The following is a 5,137-nucleotide window of genomic DNA, read 5'->3' as shown; positions in this document are numbered from 1 at the left end:
ACATTATCTTACTGCCTAGTTCTTTAAATACTGATAAATGCAAAATGTATCCTTTAGCAAAACCAAAATGTCATACAGACATACTTTGTTTCCTAAGAGACCATAAAGACATTTAGCTCAAAATATCTACATGCAAATCCACAGCAATTCTATAGCGGACCTCTGCTCCAGCTCAGGATCAAGAAATTGTATATACTGCATACCCTTTATTATCTTCTGCTTTTCTTCTGGCTATGATTTGTTCCACCTTTTCTTGAGAAATGACAAGAGATTTGCCTCCATGAAGAGCATTTGGTGGGAAAAAGCGGGGGTTCTTCAAGTAGTTCTGTCTTTTCTCAAGTTTGGCAAGGTAAGCACGCTCTCTCTCTCCATCTGCTTTGCACTTACTGTCTTTCCAGGTAAGCTTTTGTGAGGCATTAGTTTTCTTTGAAAAAGAAAGACCACAGTGCAAAATTAAACATAGCCATTTTAAGGATGATGAAAAAGGTATCTGTACATGTCTAATTAAAGCTATACAGCATTGAAAATTCATATAGAAATATTGTATTTCTCTTTTCTTAACAGATAAAAAAAAAAAGGACTAAAGCCAAATCAACAATGCATTGATATTTACCCTTTGTTATAGGAACAGCGATAGGCCCTACAGTTCTGACAGACTAAAGCAAATAAATCTGAAAAATGTACCTTACTTGTCTTTTTAGTCTGGTGGCTAGAGTCGGGAGTTGAAGGCAGAGTTAATGTGCATAAAGACACATTTGTCAGACCACCAGATATTTTCTGTAGGTGTGCAATCCCTGCAGGCATCTGGTCCTGCGCGCCTGAGGAAATGTGCTGTTTAAAACTAAATGTCTCTCTGATGTAGCCAGGTTCTGATTTTCCTGCAATTCAAAGAAAAAATTAATTCTATCAGAGAAAACATGAATTATAAGCATCTATTCTAAGCACAGGTGTATGAATTTATTCTAGTTTTGTTGATGGTAAAAATACACTTTAAACCCTCTAGAACTTAATTTACATTATAATTTATTTTGCACAAAAAAAGCTTAGTGCTTTAATAAGAAAGCTTTTAGAAATACTAACTAAACAAGCTATATGCAAAGAAAGTTATATTATTCTCAGAAAGCTATGTTAATCTTCCAAGTGAATGGGACTTAGAAAGTCCCGTTTACTTTACAAAAGGTCTATATGATGGACTTACGACAGTCAGAAAATTGACATAAACAGGATGTACCATCTAGTGCCATGTTCCTATAGCTAGAAAACAAAATTGCCACATCAGAGGAAACTCAGATGTTAAATTTGTGGCTTTATTTGGAATTACACTGGGGAAAAGAAAAACCCTTAATCTTGCAATTTGTGACTAAATTGAATACTCTGAAATGTTTGTTTTGACTTGACTGAAAAATTTCATTTTAATGATTCTGAAACCTTTCACCTCAGCTCACACATAAGTAAAAGAAGTAAAGAAGTCTTGACATTGCCCAAAACATCTGATCTTCATTTGCAAATTAAACTGATATATTTCCAGAACTGGAAAATTTTAAACCCAAAATAAAGAATACAACTTTATTTCACTGACAATAGTTTTTACTTTAATATAACCACTTCCTTTCTCTGTATACAAGATGCAGTTGCAGCTTTGTGCTAATGAAATTGAATAAAGGCAGAGCAGTCACAATTAATATATTTTTTTGTGTCAGGTGGAAAGAACTGTACACAAAAGTGCAACCACTATCAAATTTCATATATAAGCAGATTCAAAGTAAATAATTTTTAAGTTAGTGATTTTATTTTGACAGTATGCCTTTAGCGGAATTTTATGCTTGAAATACTAGAGTCCCTTCTGCTTTGGCAGAAAACTATAAAAACATACTCAGATCTGCTGCATCCTCCAATGCTTCAATTCTTATAGACTGTTCTAAAAAGTCTAAATTATTCTCTGCTTTAAAAATTACCTTTCGGTGCTCTAGTAACAGGTAATTTATCAGTGATGTAATCATCAGGGCAGGTTAAATGATTTTTTCTGAGAAGTTCATTATCCACAATCCACCTAAAAGAAGATGCCACTGAAACAGTAAAACAAACAAAAAATAAACAACCAAAAAACCACAAAAGCTTAGCCCCTTAAGATACACTATCTTGATCAATCCAAAGTACTGTTGTCTTTATAACTCATCACTGTCAGCTAATATTTTTGGATAGAGAAACAATCTGGTATTTTAATCCCAAGACTTGGACGTGCATCACCACAATTCTAAATTCAGTTCAAACCCAGCTATGTAGCTATCGGAGAAACAATCTGTTTGTTGCTGCTATATATCAAGGTATGTATGCTTGTAATAAAGTTAGGTGGTAAGCCATTAATTGCAAATTTAATACCTTGAAAATAACCTGGTTGTTTAATTTCTTATAGTGTTAAAGAGATGTTACCTACTTGAATCTCTGCACAAAATCCTTCAAAGCTGCTATACTGATGTAAAGCCAAAACAAAAGCTCACTAAGTCTAGTGTCAGTCCTACCAGTGATTTAGAGAAACGTTGCATTCATCTCCAGGTACCATAAGCGTGTAGAGGGAGAGACAATATTTCCAGAATCCTCACCTGATGGCAATCCCATTTTGTGGAAATCTTCCCCCGCATCTGCCTTCAGCACATTTAGAGCCCTTTCTTCTTCAGCTTTTGCTCGGCCCTGGGCCTGAATGATGTTCTCTTCCACTATGTCAGCTTCTGTCAATTGGCACTTATATTCAGCAACAAGCTGTCATGGGCATGGGTGAATGTAGAAAAATGAGTCTGATTTGAGCTGCCACAAATTATTAAAGATCTCCTTGCAGATAAATGTTTTCTATTTGCCTTTGAGATGTAAATAGAGAGAGCTTGGTAAAACAACATTACATAAACTGGCCTGCTAAAACACTGTCATTCCTATCATTTAACTTGTGTTGGGTAAGAAGCACTAGGAGACTCTCAGGACAAGAGAAATGTCTGCCTTTTACCTTCTGTGGGACAGTAGCAACTGCACTGTATTTTGCCTAAAAGTGTAGGATTAAATTTAAAGGGAATGCTGCCTCCTAGTTCCTAGGAAGGTTTCTAAAACTCCAGCGTATCCCAGTAGTGATACTTCACTTCTGACATATTTTGGATCACTCTGCCCAGTGTGATAAGTGCTTTACAAGCACAACTCAAAAGGAAAATTCCTGCCTCAAAGTGGTATCAATCTATGTTAAAGAGAGAATATAGCAGAAGCACAGAGACATAGAAGAGCAACACCAAGAGAAACTGATAGACATTGGTCTCAAGAGTGTCTGTAGCCCAACTGAGCTTTCTGTAGAACTTTTACGTAACAAGTTCTAATCTTTTGGTTCATTTAATAGAATTTAATAATTCATTTAATAGAATTAAATGATTCAGTTTAATTTTTTAAATAGAAAGGATAGGATGCATCTCAGCTAAACTGAGATGCTTCCTCCTGTGCTGCTCATTCTGGGATCCCTCCACTGTCACTGGAATCCAGGATACAACCCCACTCCATGCCAAAGTTGCTACATAAAATGGATCAGATGGATTGTGCCCTAAAAGTGCCTGGTTTGGTGTTTTTTTTTCCTTTTTCTGATCATACAGAAAGCCTTGGGTGGCCAGTTCAGCTGTAACATACATGTGAAAGACATGTACTGTCAGTTGAAATGAACCTTATCCAAGCAGAAGTACTCCCATTTATTACTCAGAACATACTGTGTCCACCAATATATTCATAAATGACTCAAATGAAATACAAAACTTCAGATCTTTCACATGTGATAACATTTGAAGAGGGTATGAGGACACAAAATGGAAAAAACCACCTGTTGCTCAACTCATCCAGCAATAGCCTCTACTTTCATACACTGACAATAGCTATCCGAACTATGATTAATACAAGTATTTTGCATTTCTACTATTGATTTCATCCAAGATTCCCAAACAGTGTTGAAAATGCTAATGGATTACGTGTCACAGAGCATCACTAAGGTACACATATATAAATAATATTTGCAGCATCTGGTTTCAAAATACAGCACATGAGAATATTTTATTGCAAGATAGGAAGTCTAGTACGCTGACCAGCAGTTACAGGCAGAAGTTGTCAGCCAGTACAATAGGCATTTAAAGGGCTTCTGGTTTTCCTCTGTGTCTGAAAAGCCATCCAGAGTTGACAATATAATGAAAAAGCATGTGGTGAATATTAATCTATATGAAAGGTTCTGTGGTAAAGAGTCCTCAAGTAAATTTCCATTAAAATGTTAGTTCTAGGATCCTACCTTGCCTTTTTATTTTATTTTACAGAAGATCTAGAAATTGCAAAGTACCAATGAAAGCTGAACAGAGCTCCAAACTCTGACTTGGTTTTGACTTGTACCTTCTGTAGCTCCTCTGTAAAACTCTCATGATAAACATTGTCTCCTCCTCGGGACTTGATCCAATTTCTCTCCATGTCCACCCCAATAACATCTCCAGTGTACAAGTCCTCAAAGGTGCTAGCCAGCAAGTGGGAGATGTCCTGAAGAAAGAAAATGAAGATGTTAGTGGTTGGGGCCTGAGATAGGATCAGAAAACCTTGGGTGCGTACAAATGGCTGGAATGAAGGAGGAAAAGTCGGGGAAAAGGGCTGGGAAAGGTATCAGGAAGGGCCCCGAAAGGGGACACATGAACACTGAGGTGTTGAGGTGTGTATGTAAGTATGTGTGTGTGTACCCAAGGCCGTGCATGCACACAGGGGGTGTATCTGTGCCGGCTGTACGTGTAGGTGATAGCAGCAGACACGGTTCTCCATGAGCCACAGTTTATGCAGGGGTGCGTGTGTATGGGGCGATGTGCGTGGGGTGTGTGAGGGAGATGCAAGCACTGTACAGGGAGTGTGTGTGTGTGTGTGTGTGACAGTCTTCATGCACAGTGTGTGTCTGCATGTCCCAGCGTGCACGCAGGTGTCTGTGCCCATGGCTGCCCACCTGTGTGAGGCCGTGTGTGCGGCCCAGCCCAGTCGCCTTACCTGCATGCCCGGGTGGAGGCTCCTCTTAGCCATGCCGACCCCGGCGCTGGGGTGGTCGCGGCCTGCCCGGTCCCCTCAGCCCCCCGCCGCCCCCTCGGCCTTCCCGGGCCCC

Source organism: Charadrius vociferus, unplaced genomic scaffold, assembly GCF_000708025.1.
Source record: "Charadrius vociferus isolate BGI_N301 unplaced genomic scaffold, ASM70802v2 scaffold403, whole genome shotgun sequence".
In the NCBI taxonomy this organism is placed as follows: domain Eukaryota; kingdom Metazoa; phylum Chordata; class Aves; order Charadriiformes; family Charadriidae; genus Charadrius; species Charadrius vociferus.
The sequence above is the reverse complement of the archived record's forward strand: the minus strand, read 5'-3'. Positions refer to the sequence as shown.